At 34.8% G+C, this 24,642-nt stretch overlaps 1 protein-coding gene across 12 annotated transcripts in view; it reads left to right on the plus strand.

The window, feature by feature from the left end:
* LOC129771493 (PDZ and LIM domain protein Zasp-like) overlaps positions 1-24,642 on the plus strand; it is a 180,397-nt gene that overhangs the window by 39,622 nt on the left and 116,133 nt on the right. For all 12 annotated transcript variants that reach the window (XR_008742390.1, XM_055775174.1, XM_055775175.1 and 9 more), the window contains exon 3: positions 4,192-4,228. The gene's annotated coding sequence lies outside the window, so the exon portion shown is untranslated. The remainder of the gene's footprint in view (positions 1-4,191; positions 4,229-24,642) is intronic.

Raw genomic sequence — 24,642 nt, forward strand, 5'->3', positions numbered from 1 at the left:
GCGAACAAATCGTAATGAATGTATTTTTTGCCATCGCTCCCTTTTAACGCTCATTCGTTCGTCTCGTTGGACTCGCCCCTCTGGCTGAGTCTGCCGTTTTGGTTCTATCCTGTGAGTGTGTACCGCTAGAGTATAAAACACGCGGACCCCAAAAAATATCTTATTTTCTTTCAAACCGTAAACCCGTGTGGTTGTACGGCATCGGCATCCTGGACGTAACAAAGGAGGACATGTTAAGGGAAAGGCAAAGTCTCACTCGAACCGTGCAGGTCTCCAGTTCCCTGTTGGTCGCATTCACTGATTGCTCCGCAAGGGTAACTAGGCCGAACGGATTGGTGCCGGAGCACCAGTATACCTAACAGCGATTATAGAGTTTCGGCCGTCGGAGTGCTCGAGTTGGCTTGCAAAGCTGCTCACGACAATCAGAAAACCCGCATCAAGAACAGAGCAGCTTCGGTTCGGCGCTCATCAAGGCAACAATTAGTTTCAGTGAGTGGCAAAGTGTTTCTCCGGCACGTCGCATTAAATGTAATTTACTGAACAACATGTAACAAGCTGGATGGGAAGAAATTTTCCAACTGTGAAAGCTGTGGCGAGTGGCAAACGCAATAGCTAAACAGGAAGGTTTAACCGAACAAGATAGGAATATCGAGTGATAACAAAAACACAACACCAAAGGTTCTTTTCAGAACCATCAACATGTTCATAAAGAGTAAACAGTAAACTAATCCATTTTTCAGGTAGATAGGTAGGTATTCACGTAGGAGAAGAAAATAAAACAATATATTTAAAATATATATTTAACAAAAGCTGTCCCCTTTGTGTAGTCCTACGTCACTCCGGTTATGTCCCCGACATTACCCACCCGTCTTTTTCTTCGTGACCACGTTTAGCCTTCATGTTGCGAATCCCTTACAAAATGCTCCTTTTTGTTATGGGGCATCCTCTGAATTCTTCCGTGCATTGCTGCTCAAGATTACTGATTGTTCCAAAGATGTAATATGATTTCACAAGTCGCCGGTTTACTTCATTCGCAGATATCGAAAACTGTATCTAGCTTGAAAGTGATGTGAAAAGTAGTCAGCGCTGATAAATATTTTACTAAATCTGTTGATTGGTTTTCTTATTAGATAAATAATTTTTTGAACATCAAAAATGGATCTATCTAATTTTCTCAATGTTCCATTCATTCGAATTCTCGATATATGGAAGACAGTCTAATACATTCTATTATTTATGACCAGTAACCTAAGCAGCAAATGTAACAAATGGTTGCAATAGATTGATGTTTTATGAATTTCAGATTTCAGCACGTTTTATTACGACGATTTAAATTTAAATATTATTTTGTTCATGCAGATGTATAATGAATGTTCATACCAAAAAGTAGTTTCGAGAAAAACGCATTTAAAGTTTTGAATCAAGAACGTATTAGACTAAGTACCAGTTAACACGTTAATCCCCGATTGTTTCTTGCTGCGCTTTCCATTCAGCGCACATCAACAGCGTTTGCACTATAATAGTGTCGGTCCCAGTTCCCAAACATACTTATTGTATAGATATAAAATAGTCAGCAATTCGACTAGAAAGTAGCTACATTTAGTAAAACATCCGAAAACAAACCATATATATTTTAACTTTATTATTTTGTAAATGTCGGTCCAAGTCAGTCAGCACTTTCCTAACAAAAAGCTTAACGTGTTAACGGAAGTGGCTATAGCTCGGTTAATTATGAGAATTTCGAAAAATCCTTCCTATAACATATTCTTAAATGTCTAAAAGCTAAAAATATGAAAAAAATCTAATATTTAGACTAGAATACCCCCTTTAGCGAGATGTTTCAAATTATTGAACATAGGAAAATTTTTCTAAATATCATGTAGTCTATCAGCTTGAATGACATAATTTTAATCATCAATATAAAGTTATAATCACTTGGAGAAATCTCATGATGTTTGGATACTTCCTTCTATTCCGCTTGTAAACTGTGTTTCTGCGGATTTGGACCATTGCTTGTTATACTCGACGAAAAAAAAAGAGAACCATGGAGCTGTCAATCATTATTTAGACAAATACAATATATTTGTAATCAAACCAATAACAAATCCGGAAAAAAAGGTTTGGGGATTAGACAGAAAATATCCTGTTTTAACCAAAAAATCAAAAATTCGATTTTTGGCACTTTTTGTAAACTTATGAATACAGCTAATTGTTATAATTGTGTATAATTGTTTTTTTTTGCCATGGTTTCAAGCAATAATTAGAAATTTTATATAATTCAATATAGTGTCCAGAACTAGCAGAATTCCAGTGCGATCATATTTTTTTAAATATTGGTATTCGAGAAAGGAAATGTAATTCTGTATTCAGTTAAACATATATTTGCAATAAAAGGTCTTCTTAGAACGTAATATGAAAACCGAATAAAAACTGTCCGTTTGGATTGAGTTCGTTATTGGATTGGTTGAAAAAAAGGTGACTTTGTGTTCCTATGAAAAAACTGAACGCTGGTTCTGGTTAAACATGTTTCTTCAGAGTATCGCTATTAGAGAACATTCCAGGCATTTTTATATGCTCGTGTCAAAATGCTTCAAAAAGCTCAAACAACATCAACACTATACCTTCCCTTAGCACCGCTTCAATGAGTACGATCTTTTAAGAATCTGACTTTTAACTTTTGAAATACGCCATGTTTGTGTTCTTCTACACATTTGCATGTAAGAGAGATTTAGCTAATTTCTGTTTCATAATGGCACATTACACATCAAAAGCTTCAAATTGATGTTTTGGGCAGAACATTTTTCAAAGTACAAAATATTTTTATCACAAATCGAGTCAGACCTCCTATAGCAAATAACGGCCTAGATCAATCGATTTGAAAAGTACATCGGCTGGTTATTTCATCTGTAGCAATTTTTCGTCCTATGTCTGACATGAAACTCATCTGCTTTGTCGTGCCATCCCGTGACCATCTCTAGGTCACAGATGCCATCTGTTTTCGCAGTGTGTTGTGTCGCCACCATACCCGCCAACGCATACCCATTCACAGTGACCTTCATTTTGTCGCCCAATAGGATCAAGATCGGGGATCCTATTTTTATCGCACCTCAGCTATTCTAAAGTGGCGCTGTAATGTGTCGTCGTTCCGCGAATATCTCACGTCCATTATACCCAAAACTCTGGCCCAACACATTTTTGATACATAATTGAGATTTTTCATCGCGTCGGAATTGCTGCGCGAAAATGAAAAAAAAAGAAATGGTTCCCCGCTTGGGAACCTTGATTCATCATCACGTACTTCGTAGGAGTCGACATCGCTTTCGCGGCTGTCATCGTCAACATCTTCAACGTCGACTGTTTCTACAGTTACGGCTGCTGCTGTGTGGACTATTTGTGTCAGTTGTGCGTCCGTTGCTATCTTGCGATCAAATTGGCTACCGCCGTGCGTAGTACATTGTTTTCAGTGCTATTTTTACGTTTGGATACTTCATTTTAATTTGAGAATGCTTTGTGCGGAAACAGCTGCGAAGGGGAAAAAATGAATTGGTGCACCACCACCCGCAAGTATGTTGTTTTTCTCTTCTCATTTTTCGAATGTGGTTCATCACCTACCTCACCATGGCAGCAGCTTCACTTAGATGTTGGGTCGGCAAGTCACTTCTCGGCAGTTTATTTGCGAAGCGCTAAACTAATAACGCGAGCTCTGCACTCTGCGATGTGTTTATCAAATGCCAAAACGATCGAGCGAGAGTATGAACGGTATGAATGCTGATGAGGGTGGGTGGATGCTCGTAGCTTAGACTAAATTCGTTCCGTTCTCGCACTAGCTCTCTTCATAACCTGAATTCATCGCACCCGAACTGGTGCTGAGATCTGACGTTCGACCGCTCGGTGTGAGAGTTTTTGCCCTGCGCTTGTTTTCGTGCACTTGTGTTATGCGATGATAATTTGTTTAAACTTGAAATTCCTCCGCGATGATTGGCCAACATTTGCTAAGATTTGCTGGTGATTGATCTGAGAAGGTTTTAAATATCTCAAGAAAGCGACGACGCGACGCCTCAAAATGATTATAGAATACTGCAAAAGAGTGACTACTTGTCATTGACAGAACAAACCTGTCCCTACATCTATTTATGTTCTCCCAAAAATACCACGCAAAATATTCACCTATTTGTTTTTATTTCATTACAGATCTTCATCAATACTAAGCGCATTTAATCAACCACAGGTAGGTTCACACGAGTACCCAAGCGTCCCAAAATAACACACCACCTCCGCCCGAAGTGTGATCTAATCTCCGACATACAGTCCGCTGATTTGTTTTGATCGTGGCAAATCTTCGCTATCATCATCGATCCGATCGAATGATTGAATTTCGGCGCAAAACAGTTGGCATCGGCCGACGGTTCCGGCCGTTTGTGCCAAATTGTGTGGTGTTTGCCAACCAATGATCTCATGCTGGGCGTGTGTGTGTGTGTTTGATCATACAGCTGAGGGCTAGTCATTATATCCATTGGCGTTTTTAAAAAAAGGGGGAAGATTTCTTCATCCATGTTCGTTTCTCAACAGATTGATTCATCATTCTGCAATAATCATTCCGAAAAGATTTAAGGGACGAACGACCATCGGGTTATGGTCCCTTTAAAATAAAAATAGAAATTCCGAAAAGATGAAACTTATACACACAAACAATAGTTTTTTAAGGGAATGAGGAAATCCTCGAATTCATTGCGTTTTGAGTTATGAGAGACATCATTTCGATACTTCGGTACATCAATAACTGTTGATTTCAACAGCTTCCATTTTCGTTTCACGTAACAGATGACAAAATTCGACTAGTCTTATACAGAGAACATAACCATCTTTTAGACGAATAACATTGTTTCAGTAGAACTTTTATCAGAACTCAATGGTATTACACCTACCCCACAACAATGTTAGATGAGAGCAACTTACAATAAGTATTGTGATTCGAATGTAAATGTACAAATGTAATAATCTGAAAATCTGTAAGTTTTAAAATTATATTTAAACACGCTTGTATGTGTTTTTTTAATATTTCGGATTCAGAAAAAAATATCTAATTTTCTAATTTGGTATCCTATACAATATTTTCCATAGCGCTAGTGATATGTTTTAGGGCTCTTTTAACGAATACACGAATACAATACAATCATAGATTTTAGGAGAATGAAAAATAAAGAAAATAAAGAAAGGATTTAAAAAAAATATTTATTAAACGTTTATTAGATATCTTTGTACTACGCATTTCTCGAAATTTTCTGAAATAAAATCATGAATATCGAAAAACACATACGAGCATATAAATATACTAGTACTGGTTTATACTGAGTCTCAAACTTAGAAACCGGGAAATTGAAAATCTGAAAATATGAAATTGTGAAAATGTAAAAATATGAAAATGTAAACATCTTCTTCTTCTTCTTGAATGACGTTAACGTTCCCCGTGGAACTTTTGCTGTCTCAACGTATGCATTAACTAGCGTCATTTATTAATACTTAGTTGAGATTTCTTAAGCCAAATAATACGCCTTGAATGTATTCCGAGGGGCAAGCTCTAGAATACGCGTACACTATGAAAAAACTGAAGATGTATAAATGTAAAAATCGGGTAATTTTAAGTTGTGAGAATCTGAAAAAAAAATCTTAGAATTAAAAAACTTAATATCTTAATATTAGAAAATCTAAAAAAACTAAAAATCTAATAATCTAAAAACAATTTAAAATCTTAATATCTCAAAATTTCAGAATTTTCAAATTCCAAAATGTTAAAATTCTTAGATTCAAAAAATAGAAAAAAAATAATATAAAAGTTTTAGAATCTTAAAATTCTTCAGTTTTTTCAAAAGATTTTTAATCTGGAAAGTTAAAGAATTTCAAAAATTTAACAATCTTAAAATTTAAAATTTTTTCAACTTTATAATCTAAAAATCTAAAAGTCTGAATATATTTAAAAATATAAAAAATCATAAAATGTTATAATCTTAAAACTGTGGATAAAAATTTAAAACTACACTAAAACTTTAAAGCTTAAAAATCTGGAAAGTTTAAAAATTTCAAAATTGAGAAAATTTAGGAGTTTAAAATCTATGACAAAGGTACTGAGAAAGTGAAAATCTGGAAATCCGGCAATCTAAAAATATAGAAGCCTCTGAAAATATGCAAAAAATGTGAAATTGTAAATTTTAAATGTTTAAATCTCAAAATTTTAAAATACAGAAATCTCTGAAAAAAAATCTGAAAAAGTGAATATCTGGAGATCTGAAAATAAGAAAATGTGATAATGTACGAAAAAGTTGGAAAATTTCAAAATTTGAAATTGTGAAAATCTTAAAATCTGAATATTTGAGGATAAAAAAATATAAATAACCGAAAATCTGAAAGTCTAATCTAAACTGAAAAATCTGAAAAAAAAACCAAAATCTAAAAATCTGAAAATATAAAAACCTTAAAATTAAAAAAAACGAAAAAATAATGGAAAATTTCAAAATCTTTATAAAAAATCAAAAATTCGAAAATGTTAAATTTCAAAATCGAAAAATCTCTGAAAAAAGATTGAAGAAGTGAAAATGAGAGAATCGGAAAATTAAAAATTGTAGAAATCTTAAAATCTGAAAATCTGCGAATCGAAAATTTTTAAAATCTTGAAATTCGTATCTGAAAAAAACTGAAAATCTGCAAAAACTGAAAAAAATTAAAAGTTAAAAAATCATAAAATCTTAGAACTGTGAATCAAAATCTGGAACTATAAAAATAAGGTTTGAAAGTCTGGAAAGTTAAAAATATAAAAGCCTCAAAATCTAAAAATCTGTGAATGTCAAAATTTTAAAATACAAATATCTCTGAAAATGAAATCTGAAAACATGAAAATATGATGATGTAAAAATGTGAAAGTTGGAATATTTCGAAATCTGAAATTGTTAAAATCTTAATATTTGAATATTTGAGAATCAAAAAATTAAAAAATTCAAATTAAAAAAAATCCGAAAATCTAAAAGTCTAATCGAAACTAAAAAATCTGAATAAATTGAAATCTAAAAATCTAAAAATATGTGGATCTCAAAATTTCAAAAAAGGAAAAAATTTAAACTATTGAAACGAATAACCACCTATTGAAACAACCAACCCCTTAGGTACAACCTAAGTACGAGTACGAAATCTAGAAATCTGAAAAAAAAACTTAGAAAATCATAAAATTTTAAAATTTTAGGGCCTAAAAATCTGAAAATCTGAATATTTTAAAATAACAAAATTTTTAAATTTCAAAATTTCATAGTTTTAAAATTCCAAAATTCCAAAATTTTGCATTTGAAAATCCAAAAATTTGTACATCTAAAAGTGTTTGAATCTTAAATTCTGAAAATCTGGATGTTTTGAAATTAATGAATTTTAAAATATGAAAATTTAAAATTTTTGTAGATCTAAAAGCCTAAAAATCTGAGAATATAAACAGCAGAAAATTGGAAATCTTGACATTTGAATATCAAAAAATCAGAAAAACTAAAAATCTGAAAATCTTAACAAAATCTTAAATTTAAAATTTGAAAATTAAAAAATTTTGTAATCGAAAAACTTAAAACTAAAAGTCTGAGAATCGAAAGAATCGAAAAATTTAAGAATTGAAAAACTGAAAAACCGTTAACATTGAAAAACTGTAATATGGAAACATGAAATCAGGAACAAAAATATGAAAATATGAAAATATGAAAATATGAAAATATGAAAATATGAAAATATGAAAATATGAAAATATGAAAATATGAAAATATAAAAATATGAAAATATGAAAATATGAAAATATGAAAATATTAAAATATGAAAATATGAAAATATAAAAATATGAAAATATGAAAATATGAAAATATGAAAATATGAAAATATGAAAATATGAAAATATGAAAATATGAAAAAAATATGAAAATATGAAAATATGAAAATATGAAAATATGAAAATATGAAAATATGAAAATATGAAAATATGAAAATATGAAAATATGAAAATATGAAAATATGAAAATATGAAAATATGAAAATATGAAAATATGAAAATATGAAAATATGAAAATATGAAAATATGAAAATATGAAAATATGAAAATATGAAAATATGAAAATATGAAAATATGAAAATATGAAAATATGAAAATATGAAAATATGAAAATATGAAAATATGAAAATATGAAAATATGAAAATATGAAAATATGAAAATATGAAAATATGAAAATATGAAAATATGAAAATATGAGAATATGAAAATATGAAAATATGTAAATATGTAAATATGAAAGTATGACGATTTGAAGTTTTGAAAATCTAAAACTAAATTTAAAACTATGAAAAATTTGAAAATATAAAAATATTGAGGTTTTAAAATCGGGAAATTTAAAAATTTAAAAATTGATTAACTTTACAATTTTTTACAAAAATCTGAAAATTTAAAAGTTTAATGGTCTGAAGTGCAAATAATCCGACAATATGAAAAAAAGAAAAAAAAGGTGGTCAAGAGAAAAAATATTAAAACATGAAATTTAAAAGTAAAAATGTAAAAATAAGACGATTTGATATTTTGCAAATCCCAAACTATGAAAATTATAAAATCTAAAAATATTGAGAAATCTAAAAATATTGAAAATCTTGATATTTGAAAAATTTTCAAATTTTACAATTTAATGATTTTAAAATCTTGACGACGCCAGTGGTTGTGTGGTTAGCGTAACAGTCTTACAATCCGATCGGCCTGGGTTCAATCCCAGCTGGCGTCGTTGGCATTCTCTGAGGCGAAAAATCTCTGGTTACTTCTTCTTTTGGAATGGAAGTAAAAGAGGCCAACTCTCATGAGTTGTTTAGTCTAATAGGTAGGAACAGGTGGAGTCGCAGGTGATTGGCGCTGAATGGCGAAAATAAAAAAAATGATTTGAAAATCTGAAAATATAAAAATTTTAAAATCTGATAGTTTAAAAAATCTGAAAATCAGAAAAAAAAATTAAAATCGAAAAACCGAAAAAGTGAAAACTAAAAAACTGGAAATTTGAAAAACGGAAAAACTAAACATGAAAACCGAAGAACCCAGAGGAGGGATTGCTACTCCCTGAGCTTCTGGCTCAGAGTGTTCTTTGTGCAATCGCTCACTGGCAAGAAAAAACTAATTTTGTAATGGTCTACTCTTGACCATCAAATTAGGAATATGTGATTTTCATTAAAATATTATTAAATAGTAATTCAACTATCCTTTCGGTAAGTATGCTCAAAATATGCTTTCGATCGTTTCGGTCGTTGAATTTAGCAAGCCTCACGAGCCCACTTCCGTTTTTAAAAATGACTAATGTTCCATAAAAAATACATTTCCCGTGGGCACACAACAACAGCCAGGCAAAGGTCAGCCCTTAAAGGCGTAGCGCTCAGGTAATGTATAATTCACTGCCTCCAACATGCCAACATGTCATGCCAAACTTAAATTAAAGTCACAATCGCAAAACGAACTACACACGATTGTTGTTGGAAAGGCCATGGAAGGGAAGATCTATATCGCAAACGAACGAAACAAAAAAAAACACCAAAAAAATGGCAAGCAGATATGGTCTCTTCCCTATCTTTTTTTTTTGGGTCGCTCGACATCCGTGCCGAGCCCGGTTTACGCGCACACGTACTCCCAGTGTGGGGGCTTGCTTCCTTTTCGCTCGAAGCCTGGTGTGACCCAAAATTTTTCTGGAAGGATCGAAGACGAAGTGTGCGAAGAAACAAGTAACACAATTGCAAAACCACAGACCCCCGAACGGAACGCGCGAAATTATGCTGAAAATGCATATAAGGCACGTTTCATGTGGCATTGTCGTTATTATTTGATTCACAATTGCGTTCGCACATGAGTTTTGCAGACGCAGCAGCATGAGAGCCGAAGGTGGGTCGGATACTAATGCGTTCGGTACGTGCCAAATTCGTTTGTCTCGGGTCAAGTAATTATGGGTAAAACCCCGGAAATCAAAACGGTTTAGAATTGAGAATGTGCAGGAATGTCAAATGTAATAGTGTGACGATACTTCCAAGAATGGACAACGTTTGCGAGATTTCGGAGGGGAAAACCTTCAGCAACGACCTAAGTGTAGTGGTGCGTAGTTGCTTTAATTGCATCTCCCTGCAGCAGATATGCGGGAGGAAGTGAGCATAAACGTGTGAAAGGTATTTATGCAAATAGGGGTGATGAATTTGCGTGTTGTTCCGATCATTGGTGAGAACTGGCTGCCGAAGGGAATAGGCAGAGAATAAGCATCGACGATTATAAAAGAGTTATGGTCGCATAAAAGACCAGTTTTCTCCGCCAGGATGATTTACAACCCGGATGAAATTCGAGTCGTTCATTACACATCCTCCGCAGGAGACAGATAAAAAAAGGCCTCAACTACGCATTTTTTGTTGTTGTTGTTCTTCGAGGAAACTCGTCCTGCCTGATCCAGCAGACTAGAGGCAGACAGATAGACATTATCATTTAAATTTAAGTCGTATACACGTAAAATTTGCGCGATTCCTGCGATCGACACTGATCATGAATGTACGGCAAGAGGTCGAAACTTCTTCCGTCTATCGCGAGCAGAGATGCCAGATTTTTTGTTTCTAAACAAATTTTCCATTGGAAGCATGGTCAAATTTGTAATTTTTCTTTGTCAAATGTGGTTGTAATATTATTTTTGAGTTTTCTTTAGAGCTGGCGTACTTAGTTTCATCTAAATAATGATTGTTCGATTCAAAAAATTATGAACCTTCACGTTTTCTCTTGATTTTTCTATCTTACATCGCAATTGATAACAGATTACGATAATCGAATTTCAATCAATAATTCTCGATCTTCGATTCGTGCTCCTCGTAGCTATGATTGATGCTTGAGAATACATTCGGAGCTATTCCCTCTTACGTTGGGCAATTCAGTGGGACCGAGATCATTCCGTTGGAAACACGTAAAATGACAGTTTTACAGTTTCCTTAATTATGGTGGAATTATTTTTGTTGAATAGAGATTCATCAACGCTATTCGTTCGCTTTGATTATTGGTTGCGTATAAATCGTTCGAATAGCGATTTTTTTTTTCGATTAATCGAGTAATTCAACGATTACTAGACATCACTAGACACCATATTGAATTAGGATTGTCTGAAACTCACTAAATAATTTTTTTAATAATTTATTTTTTCAAAGCTCAAAGAAAACCTGGCAATTAATATCTGTTTTTGAAAGCTTAGACTTTTTTGCCGAATAAAACATGAAACTTTCGAACTGCTTCATTGATTTTTGATTTTTTAGAACAATAAAGGGCGTTTAACTGAATTTTCTAAGAATTCTCGCCTAAAAGTCACCTAGTGTTTCGTTTAAGTTATACTTTTTCCAGAAATATTATTTGGATTAAACTCAACTTGATGTGATAATCAAAATTGATAAATTTGATTCTTTGAATATTCAATGCAGAATTTTTGAATTATTAGGCAAGATTGAAGAACCACTCCAATGTGGGTATCGAATGAAAGGGATAGACTAGTAGACACATTTATTTATGGAAAATGTAAATACAAGATGACGGCCGCTACAAAATGGCGGAATACATATTTTTTCAGAACCCCATCAATATGTATATCAAATGAAAGGGATTGACTAGCAGAACACAGTTATTTATTAAAAATGTTAATCCAAAAAGGCCGCCACCACAAAATGGTGCCTGCTCGACTAGTAGAACATAGCAGATCATGTAAAATCCAAATCCAAGATGGCCGCAGTCCCAAAATAATTAATTACTTTTTAAATAGTTTCATTCAGCTTGCCCTGTTTGTATGTATGTTTAAATGTTTGTAGGGTTGTCCCACATTAATAGAAAATTTACCCCGTTCTTGTTGACTGATTGATCTGAAATTTGGAAGACACCTTTAATTCTACTGTCATTATAAAACTGCGTATTCCATGATCTTGAAAAATTCAATTTGGCCTCCGCTAAAAAACGGCTGAATGGGTTGACTTGGAGAACACAAAACATATTTAACAACATAAATTCAAAAAAGGTCGCCGTCACTAAATGGTCGACTATGTGTTTTTGCAATCCCCTCAATATCGGAATGGAATGATTTGAATAATAGAATACAGTACATCATGAAAGTATTCCGAAGAAAATTAGGTGAGAAATAAACGTTAGATTTTCATTATCCACAGTTAATTGTTTCATCATATACCCCACGATTTTATTTCAGTTTCATCATTGCCCTAGATTAATGAAGGAACGGATGTGATAACTTCTAACTGCTACTTGCCTAATTATTTTCTAGCTTTTAGTACGTTAAACCGTATAGCTTAAAAAAATCATTTGATACTCATATTGATGGGATTTATAAAACAAACGTGGCACCATTTTGTGGTGGTGGCCATTTTAGATTTGCATTTTTCATAAATAACTGTGTCCTACTAGTCAAACCCTTTCATTTGATACCCCTATTGATGAGGTTGTGAAAAAATATAAGTTAATTATTCGACTTAGAATGCTAACGGATGCTAACACGGCATGATCGAACTAAGACTAATTTATTTTAAGTTTTACGTTTTGCAAGAAACTTATTCTACACGGAAACTTCGATATAACGTACATTTCACTTAAAGGGTGTGTCACATCAAATTGCATCACGGAAAAAACGCTGTAGAAATTCGCCCAGTAGACCAATCCTTTTGAAATTTTTAGACAGTAAAATAAAAACTATTAAACAGCTTTTGGCATTTTCTTTTTATTCATACTTCGAGCCCAAGCCCGTATGCTCGCACCTTCCTCTTTACCCCGTCCATAAGGTTCTGTACAACGTCAGGCTGTAGTTTTTTTTGAACAGAAATCCATTTTCTCTGGAAGTCCGCCTCCGATTTGACAACTTTTGGGTTCTTCCGGAGGGCCTGCTTCATAATCGCCCAATATTTCTCTATTGGGCGAAGCTCTGGCGCGTTGGGCGGGTTCATTTCCTTTGGCACGAAGGTGACCCCGTTGGCTTCGTACCACTCTAACACGTCCTTTGAATAGTGGCACGGATCGAGATCCGGCCAGAAGATGGTCGGGCCCTGGTGCTGCTTCAATAGTGGTAGTAAGCGCTTCTGTAGGCACTCCTTAAGGTAAACCTGCCCGTTTACCGTGTCGGTCATCACGAAGGGGGCGCTCCGCTTTCCGCAAGAGCAGATCGCTTGCCACACCATGTACTTTTTGGCAAACTTGGATAGTTTCTGCTTGCGAATCTCCCCCGGAACGCTGAATTTGTCCTCTGCGGAGAAGAACAACAGGCCCGGCAGCTGACGAAAGTCCGCTTTGACGTAGGTTTCGTCGTCCATTACCAGGCAATGCGGCTTCGTCAGCATTTCGGTGTACAGCTTCCGGGCTCGCGTCTTCCCCACCATGTTTTGCCTTTCGTCGCGGTTAGGAGCCTTCTGAACCTTGTATGTACGCAGGCCCTCCCGCTGCTTGGTCCGCTGGACGAATGAACTTGACAAATTCAGCTTATTGGCGACATCCCGGACCGAACTTCTCGGATCACTAAACTGCTTAACTACGCGCTTGTGATCTTTTTCACTGACGGAGCATCCATTTTTGCCGTTCTTCACCTTCCGGTCGATGGTTAGGTTCTCGAAGTATCGTTTTAGTACTCTGCTGACCGTGGATTGGACGATTCCCAGCATCTCACCGATGTCCCGATGTGACAACTCCGGATTCTCGAAATGAGTGATTAATTCACGACGCTCTTTCTCGTTCGACGACATTTTTCCAAATTTACGATAAATTGACAGTGAAGCATGGCCAACGTGATCTATACACTCTTATCTGATTATAAGCGAAAGCTGAAGATATAATTCCTAAAAATTAAATTTCTACAGCGTTTTTTCCGTGATGCAATTTGATGTGACACACCCTTTAGAACGTTTTATCGAATCGTACGTTATATCGAAGCACAATAAAGAACTCAGAAACATAGCTCATATTACTTTGTTATGATGCTGTTTGGGTAGATTTTGTAAATAATGATGAAAAAAACAACTAGAAGGTGAGGCCAATCTTTCTCATGATGTTTCCCTTCAATCTGTAGATTGAGGGTAAGTAGATAAAATGACCGCTTGCTCGTTAAATTGTTTTTCCTGTAATAGTGCCATCCTTCCGATGTATGGGAGACTTATTGGTAGTTATATGGACTATTCATATAATTTTCGTTTAGAATTAAATTTTTTTTGTCGAGAAAAATGAATTTAAATTTTTAAAATGTTTTTTTAGTGTAATTTTTATAATATTTTTCATATTTCTTTTTTCTTTAAATTATTTATTATATTTCATTCTCTGATTTAAGTTTTGTAGACCTATAAGTTTTCAAGTTATTTTTTTTCGATAAAAGTTTAAAAAACTCAAAAACTATAATGATTAAAGAATTTTGGTCAGACAATGAAATATAGGAAATTGTTCAAGATTTTATTAAAAATGGCCAACAAGTTTGAAAATTTTTTTTTTTAAATTAAAATTCGTTTTTCTCAAAAACTATTTTTTTAAATTCTGAACGAAAATTTAAGGAATAGTTCATAGAACTACCAACAAGTCTCCTACATACTATTATTTTTGGTATTTTTTTTGAAAATAAAAAAAATACGTTTTTGAGAAAAATTCATTTAATTTTTTATAATAATTTTATTTCAATGTAATTTAAAAAAAAATGTATTTTTTCATGAAAACTTGAATAATTTCCTGCAATCTGAGATGGTGTTGCCAACCGAGTTGGCATGAAATTCGAAAATGTGCACGTTATATCGAGGTAAAATGTACGTTATAACGAGGGTACGTTATAACGAATTTCCTCGTATTTGCCTACCACGCCACGAATGTATCGCTTCATCGCTGGTGGTCAAAACTCGTTCTTCTATCACATTTCCTGTACTCGTTGTAGCTTATCTCTCCCATGTGGCTAAGGTCTGTGTTTATGTTTATTCCGATTGTTTGCTCCTTGGATGGTTTCTGTTTCCGAGCTTGGTTAAGCTTATCCAATTTCTGTTGATTGAAGCGCGTTTCGTGCTTCTTCCAATGTTCGTTGCTGTTCTTTGAGGTGGGTCAGTTGAGCTGACATAACTTATATATGGCGCCATCTTGTTGTGGCGGCCATTTTGAATTTGCATTTTTCATAGATAACTGTGTTCTACTAGTCAAGCCCTTTTCATATTTGATATCCATATTGATGGGATTCTGAGGAAATAAGTAATCCGTCATTTTGTAGTAGCCGCCATCTTGGATTTGAATTTTTCAAAAATAACTGTGTTCTACTAGTCAAGCTCTTTTAATTGATACCCATATTGATAGGATTGTGAAAAAAATATATATGGTCCCATCTTGTGGTGGTGGCCATTCTGTATTTACATGTTTCATAAATAACTAAGTTCTACTAGACAATCCCTTTCATTTGATACCCATATTAATAGGGTTGTGAAAAAATATATATGGCGCTATCTTGTGGTAGCGGCCATTTTGTGTTTGCATTTTTCATAAATAACTGAGTTCTACTAGACAATCCCTTTCATTTGATACCCATATTGATGGGGTTGTGAACAAAATATATATGGCGCCATCTTGTGTTGGCGCCCATCTTGGATTTACATTTTCCATAAATGACTGTGTTCTATTAGTCAAGCCCTTTCATTTGATACCCGTATTGGCTGTTCAATAAGGAGACCCCAACGTTCAATATGGAAATATGGAATTATTATATAAGTTATTCAAAATTTCCGAAAATCAAAAATAAAATACTCCGGATAATCGAGTCTAAAATTCCGGATAATCGAATCCCGAATAATCGAGTCTCCGGATAATCGAGTCCGACCTGTACTACTTTGGCATATGTATTATACACAAACTCGTCACTCGCTTGATAGAATGTTGTACTAGTATTAGTGGATAGCACATTGTTACTTGTTGCTTTTAAGCTCATTTAATATAACGTATGGGGATGTCAAAAGATGTGCTAAATATTTATTTTGAATGAGAGTTTCCAGAAATATATTCTGAAGATTGTCCGGAACATTGTGCAGTAGGATCGAAGGTTTAGTTTAAAATAAGGTTAAGTAGGAAGTTTATTTGAATAATTTAAATTAAAATTAATATGTTCATCATCTAAAATCTCATAAACAATATAAAATGAGAATTTTTAATTTCAATTTGAATTTATATATATATTTGTAATCAGTATCCAACAAAAATGATATGGAATGTTCCGCAATAAATGTTCTGCTGTTCATATATATTTATGCAAAAAAAAAAAAAAACGTAGACCTGGTACCCCCTGCTCACCAGCCGTTCAGAAATTGATCACAAACCACAGTCAGCCCCAGTCTAGGGTAATTAAAGTATACATTTTTTTTTGTACTTGTCCTGCTGAAAAGAACACGTCCGAGAGATTTACAGTCCGTGCCGAGTTGTGGTGGGTTATTCGTCATGAATGAATAACAAATTACGCAACTCGCAGAGACTGGTTTTGAGCGGGCGCTGTGGTTGTTTTTCGGTTTACTTTCTTGAGAGAATATAATGGTCTGTCTTAGTGACGAGGGGAGGATGTACGGTGCTAGTAAGTGAATCTATTTCGAGATCAACTGGCGGATGAAAATGTAATTTCTTTCGTTCCTTTTTTTCTCTTTTTTCGAATGAAAGAAAATCATTGTTCACCAAACGTGTTTAGTCAACAGCAGTTCTGTTGAGTCTCCCGATGTCAATGTCTTCTTGAAAGTGATATAACCCAATACCGATTGGACATTCCAGCGATTGAAACATTGTGCACATGGTGGTAACCTTCAACCTAGCCATCCAAGGTCACTGACACCGGTGGCAAACGAACCACATTCCCCAGAGTTCTGGCGCGGCTTCAGAAGAACACCTGGCGATGCAACAAGTCCTCGTCTTTGCTAGCTCTCTCTCTCTTGGTTCCACCTGGTTGATTCGTAATGATCCGCTGCATCATCATTTGCTGCCATGCACACTTCTTTCGTGACCATCCTTCTCCACATTGCACACGAGCGCGTTTTCATTGAAAGCATTATTTTCCACGCCACCGTCATGCATATAGTCGCTATTCGCCGCCCATTGCACTAACAAAAAAGGGGGGAAACGGAGAAGAAAAGAAAAATACAGTAGGAAGACAGACAGTTTCTTTTTCTTTCTATTTGCTCGAACAGCACTCCGTCATCTCTCGAAGCGTGGAAAATCGTAGGGATCGGATGTTGCGTGCGATCGGGCTCAGTGCTCGCTGTTTAGTCGCGCAGCGCATCTTACTCGTGATTAATTGGTATGCCAGAAATTTGTGACGTGACGATGAATCAGACCGGGCTGCGTCATGCTGCATTGGGGTCTCCCTTACCCCGAATCCTCGCGGAAACGATTTCGCGGAGCGGAGAAGAAACAGTGCATTGCACTGTTTCACTTCGCTGCCCAAACGTTACCCTCGAGTGGTGATTGCCGTCCGTTAAGTCATCGAGAATCGTTTCGGTGAAATTAAGACAGAACCTTCGGTGTTTGATTTGAAGCGATACAGAAGGTATCAATGGGATCTATGAGATTGGACCCGCTCTTCAGAATGCGTCCACGCCATGGAAGACTTAATGAAATACTATTATGTATTTGATTCACTAAAAAAGTTGAAGGAATGCCGTGAAGGGTACATATTTTTTAGATTCGTTTATATTTACAGGCATACAAAACTTTAAAGGAGTCAAACTCTTAAAATCGATTCCATTTGAATTCGAAGGTCGATTTTTTTTGTGTATTTTTGATTTGGCACAAATTTTGCAGACGCATTGTTTATGGACAATTTGTATCATCGGTTTTCGATTTTGACTCTAGCCTTAATAAACAAAAATTGCTTGAAAATTTTCAAAAAAATATAACTTACAAACGTTTGACTTCCTCAATGTTTTTTGGTTATTATTGGAGCTATATGAAGAAAGTATGCACTGTTACAAAAAAGGTTTTATTTTATTTCGAAAATAACACTTAAAACTATTTTTTTTCAAAAAAGATGTTTTTGACATTTTTATTTGTTGCAGCGGACAACTCATGACGTTGTTTTGCTCAGTGCGTCAAGATGTAAGGAAATGATGGACAAAAAAATTTTTTTTTTTTTTTAAAGTTGGATTTTTGAAAACTGTTGAAATGATTCTCATAAATATTTTTTGACCCGATTTTATCAAAGTACCCGTGATTTGCAATAAATGGTGCACAGAAAAATTTTGCTAATTGCTACTGTTCCCGAGATACAGTAGTTTTAAAATAAAATTTACTGAAAATCACCAACTTTCGGGCCATTTTTGTAAAAAACTCGAAAAGCACTATTCAACTATGAAAATTGTTCTTCTGGAAGTATTTTATTTCAAATTTTTATACAACGATAGATGCATTCAATTAAATATTTCTTATTGTTTCGTAATGCCTGCTGCCTTGTGTTCCTTGAATAGTAATCGCTTTCGAGGAAAATATAATTTGGGTTAGCTGCTCCTCCTTTCGCTTTTGAGCTCATTTTTTTTTTCACTCCGGATAATCGAATCCTCCGGATAACCGAGTCATAAAAAAAATCAAATTGTTTTCGACTTTGTAACTCCGTAACTTTGTAACTTTGTCTGTCGCGCTGTACTACATTAATGGAAATTCAACCCCATTCCTGTTGACCGATTGATCTGAAATTTGGAACACATCTTTATCTCTGGTGTCATTATAAAACTGGGTATTCTGCGGTCTTGAAAATCCAGGCGGCCGCTACAAAATGACGAATTACATATGTTCTCAAAACATCAACATCAATATGGGTTTTCCCAAAACCCCATCAATATGGGTATCGAATGAAAGGTCTAGAAGACCAGTAGAACACAGTTATTTATGAAAAGTATGAATTCAAGATGGCGGCCACTACAAAATGGCGGATTACACATTTTCTTAAAACTCCATCAATATGTATATCAAATAAAAGGGATTGACTAGTAGAATACAGTAATTTAATGGCGCCATATATTTTTATATGGGTATCAAAAGGAAGTTCTCGACTAGTAGAACATAGCAAATCATCAAAAATCCAATTCCAAGATGGCCGCAGTTCCCAAACAACTAATTACTTCTTAAATGGTTTCATTGAGCTTGACCTGATTGATCTGAGACACGCTAAAAAATGGCCATTGATTTGCATTTTCATAAATAACTGTGTTCTACTAGTCAAGCCCTTTCATTTGAAACCCATATTGAATGGTTTCTGAGAAAATATGAAAACCGCCATTTTGTAGTGGCCGCCATCTTGGATTTGAATTTTTCATAAATAACTGTATTCTACTATTCAAGCCCTTTCATTTGATACCCATATTGATGGGGTTCTGAGAAACTATGTAATCCGCCATTTTGTAGTGGCTGCCATTTTGGATTTGAATTTTTCATAATTAACTGCATTCTACTGGTCAAATCCTTTCATTTGATACAACCATCAGCTATTCAATATGGAATTATTATACAAATTATCCAAAATTTCCGAAAATCTAAAATAAAATACTTCGGATAATCGAGTCTAAAATTCCGGATAATCGAATCACGGATAATCGATTCTCCAGATAATCGAATCCGACCTGTAGTTCCTTTGCATTTTTGATGGGATCCTCACGTTCTTTAGCCCTTGTAGCCATGCGTATTATTGTTCCTCCTAAGGCATCTCAGGGTCCTTTGCCATGCGATGTTGCAAAACATGCCATTGATCATCTACATCATAGTTATTCTAAAATTGACAAAAACTGGAAAAGTTGGAAAAGTATTGTGACGCAGCTCTATCGGGCATGCAAAAAAATTTGTTGAAATTGAAGTGCTTTTCTTGGCGTATAAAATTAATTATTTTTGCGATGAATAAGTCATGACGCAAATCTTCGGAAATTACTGCAAACCATAAATGATTGAGCATGCCTTTTTTTCTTGAAATAAATCACAAATGGATGAATAGTTGCTTGGTGCGTATTCCAGTGATGACTTTGAACTTCGTACTGTAGTTCAAAAAGTGCGATTCTCTGAAAAATCCTTTTTTTTATTATTTTTTTTAATTTTTCAAAAGGTTAGACTGCTCTCTTTTAACCTTCCTATACTCGCGCATAGGTCTGAAAGACCGAGAATGAATAAAGTGATGACTATTAACATTGAACATTGAATGAGGTTAAAAAAATGTTTTCTGGAGTTTTTCATTTAATTATACCTTTTTTTTAACAAATACCAATAACGCCTAAAAATACGCATCAGCAATATTACAGAGACGCGCACAGTCTGTGGGTACACAAGTTACGAAACTCTTTCTGTTTTGTGAACGTCTCTATATGGCATCTGTCAGTTGTGACCAATTGTTCAAAAATAATTTCTTCATCACATGATAAATGATGATAAAATGTCAGGAAACGTATAGATAAATGGTTAAATAAGAGTCAAGACTACGCGTTTTCAGCATTCAGAAAACATCAAGTAATTATTTCCATCCGACTTATTACTTTTGATCTGAACATATTTCATTATCTTAAATCGATTTGAATGTACACTCGACGAAAAAATTATAGGAACAGAGTGCGAAGTCCGAAATTTTAAGTAATTTTTCACATGCTGTTACTTTATGAAAAATCAACGCAGATCGATGGGATGCACATCATCTCGAAGCTACAACTTTCAGGTGTTAGAGTATTTTACGTTCATATTTTATATTGGTGTTTGTAGGTGTAGTGGGCAACAATATCGGGAACAAATGAAAAATAGATTTTTCTTTGTTTTTTCAAGAATATTCTGGACTAACAAAATTTTTTTCTAACCAAATCAACAGCAAATCCAATTAACTTCATTAACCAGCTTTCATTTGGTTCCAAGACCGTTCCTATAGGACCTTCCCACACAGAGATATATCAGTTTGAATGAAAAATCACCCCTTCGTCTTTGATGATGAATAATTCACTGAACAAACATCGCACCGCATATCGAAAGGCAGTTTTGAAAACTCCAATAAATTCTGCACAAGGATAGTTTGTTACTTTGACGAAAAAAATAATTTTAATTTTTTGCATCGATTTCAAAAAAGTACAAAAAACAGGATTTTCATAGTGCTTTACAAAATCCACTGTATTTCTGTAAACATCGCTGTAAGTTCTAATTTTTGTAGGCAACTTTTTAGCCTAGTGTATTCCCTAAACATCTGTGAACGTATATATTGATACGTTCAGCCGATTTTTCCAAATTTTGGAGTTTTTTTAGCCGATTTTTCAATATTTTGAGTAAATAAGAGGAGCATTTAATCGCAAATCGTATCAGAAATTAATTATTCACTTCGGTGGAGTTTCCGTCTTACCCGACATGGTTAGTATTTTTTTTCATCAATATTTCTGGAGTAAAAATGAGAGAACCCCCTGCTGATTCGATAAACTACGTAACGAAAAATATCCCAAAAAGTTACTCGATAACAATGAGAACATTATTTACTGCAGACAAAAAATTACATCGAGCTGCTCTTTGTAGATTATTTTTTGTTTTTATTTAAAATTTTAACAAAGGACGTACACAATAAGTATCAAAGGTATTGATTCACTGTATTGCAAGTTTGTACATCATCAAAATTTGAAATCTAAATAGTAGTTTAAGAATCATACATAGGTGGCCGTTTTTCCCGACTTCCCCCTATATAAATTCAAATGAATCACCAAATGTGTTGATAAGCGCAAAAATTAAGGAAAGAATTACTCGATTTGAGCTGTCCTTATTTTGTAGTACTCTCTGTATCAAACATTTATTCCATGCAACGGAGAAACATGTTATTTGGAAGTGATTGAAGAATTTTGAACGAGAATAGTTTCCGAAAATAATTTTAGTTTATAATGACGAATTTTGGTAGAAGTACTAAGAAATTTATAGCAAAAATGTATTGTAAAGGATCAAAGGGTAATCGATCAAAGAAGAGTTCTGCGATTGGACCCACGAACGTTTGCTTAGAAAGAAATCGGAAAAGTTTGGAAGTATTCATATAAAAAAATTGAGCGAGACGAGGTTCGCGGGGTCAGCTAGTACTAAAATAAAATTTATGAAAAAATCATCATTTGAGGTGGAACAGCTCCACACTCAATAATTTTAAACAATTTTATTTCGGGTTTTGTTATTATTTCCCAATTCTTCATTGATCATTATTTCATAATTTTCTTTACGACACATGCATGTATGGAAATATTAGTCCAACGGTATGTTTATCCGAACTACTTCCATTTATTTACATTCAGAATATAAAACGGCGCTCACACTTTTCCGTTGCAGATATTAGTCCGACAATCCGATTGCAATCGATCTTGTTTATATTAACTTAATTTCACGTATAAAGAAGCACAGATTCTGAACCGCATGTTTACTTTATTACCCTGGAGCAGTAATAAAAACGTTGATGAAATAGCTTCTGAATCCAGCATCCGAACCCAGACCTCGCTCAAGATGTTTACTAATCCCGCCGGGTGCGTTGAAATTTGCTGTTGCAATTCTTGAGCACTACCAGACAAAGGAATCGTGCATTGTGTTATGGTTAGAGCAAAGCTTGACCCAGTTAATGCTTTTGCATTAACACTACCGCACAGGTCGTCTCATCATCTCTCCCTATCCCGGAGTTCATCGTGCCGTCTGAACTTTTTTTTTAATTCAACTAGTTAAGTTACTACTCGCTGTTGTTGGTGAAGTTGAGTCTATCTTGCCTAATCCGACCCTTGCGATGGAGTCTTTCCAAAGAGCTGTAAAAATCTAGACACTTACTGTATAATTTTAATTTGCCTTGGGGCCATTCCGAGTACGGATGCCCAACAATTTCACACCTAATAATGAGCGAATTTTCGCGACACTCCGCACTTGTTGTCATTTCGTATCGCAAACAAGAAAAAAAAACATTTCTGCCATACTATTCTATAATCTCGGCGGCGATGAACAGATTATGCCGTTCGGTGGAATGTGTATACCCGAGGAGCGAGCTTGAATGTTTACGCGGACTTACATAATGATGGTCTCCGCGGCCGCGGCATTTGCCTGTCGTCACGTCCTCAAATCGGTGTGTTGCAATATGGGTGTTGCTCGCTTCTCTTGCTCCGGCGGAATCGTTGTTCTATTTTCGGCTCTTTCAACCCGACGCACGTACGGACCGTTCTTCGCAATTCGGTGTGTGGAGTGTGGGAGTGTGTTTTGACAAAGTGACCTACCAGCAGCGTCGCCAGGCAAACAGGTCCCATCTCGGGGTTGAGGCGAGAGAAAGAAGTGGTTGGTATCCGCGCGACATGATGGCCTTCCAAGAGTGGTTCTCTACGCGCTGTTTCATGTGCCAAGTGCAGACCCCGATAGATAGATCAGGTTGAATCGCGTTTCACGGGAATGTGTTACCGTTCCATCTTTCAAGATCATCGTGAACTTGATCGGAGCACGCGTCTGTGTGGTGTTTTTATTTTGGTGTACACGTGAGTTTATCACAGGTTCCCCGCTCCCTCCATCAAACCAGATCCCCCTCATATCGTCATAGCCCACAACCCATGTATTATAGGTTTAAGTTGATTGCCCAGGCAAACCGCATTGGAAGACCGTTTTGTGGTTTGCATTTGCGTGTATTGTTCCTTGCGCCCTGAATGTTATTGACTTTGGAGGTTGACTGTGAATTGATACCTATTAGATGAGTTGTGTAGCAAAGTGCAACAGACCGCTAATTTCGGATCCCTACTCTTTTGGCGATTTGGCAATCGCATCAGCTTCGATAAACACTGTATGATCAGTTTAACGAGAGAGACTATTTCATTGATTGATGAGCCCGGATTGGCTGCTGTAAATTTTAATATATGATTTTAGATACTAAAGAGTTTTTTTTTCTGGTTGTTAGTTACTTGAGCTGTGCTTATGAAAATAGTACGAGGATACGATGATACAGCATTTTATATATCGTCTTGTGATAAAAATATTCCAAATCATCATCTGGGTTGTCGAAATAAAGCATGGTCTGAGAAGTTTTTTCATCTCACTTTTATTTTAGAAAATTTGTATTGATATCTATATTCAATTTTAGAGTCGAAGTTTTAAGCGCTGTTCGTTACCTGTTCTATTAACTGTGTTAGGGACTGTCCACATACAACGTGGACAGAAAAACACGATTTTAGACTCCCCCTCCCTCTCCGTGGACAAGCATGGACATTTTCATACTCCTTCCACTGTTGTCTACGTGGACATTTTTCATTATTTTATTAGATTAATTTAGGAAATAACTGAATTGCGCATAAATTAAAATTTAATTCCATTTAATTTTATTTTGTTTCAAATTTTACTAGCTACACCACATTTTCTTGTGGCATATTGAGGTTTTATGGCAGAGAAATGAGAAATGAGTATGCATATTTTTCATATGAATTTCATTTAAAAATATTTGTAATATTTTCTTTTTTTTTTAATTATCTGCGATGATATAAAGGCTATTTGGTTTGCAAACACGGAAACGCGCCATATCCAATAACAATCCGTATCCGAATATGAACCACACAATTCCAAAGATTGATTTTGAACAACGCCAATCGAATATATTTGTCTATCAGAAGCTTTAAGTATTTCAGTT

Source organism: Toxorhynchites rutilus, chromosome 2 (genome assembly GCF_029784135.1).
Source record: "Toxorhynchites rutilus septentrionalis strain SRP chromosome 2, ASM2978413v1, whole genome shotgun sequence".
NCBI classification, from domain to species: domain Eukaryota; kingdom Metazoa; phylum Arthropoda; class Insecta; order Diptera; family Culicidae; genus Toxorhynchites; species Toxorhynchites rutilus.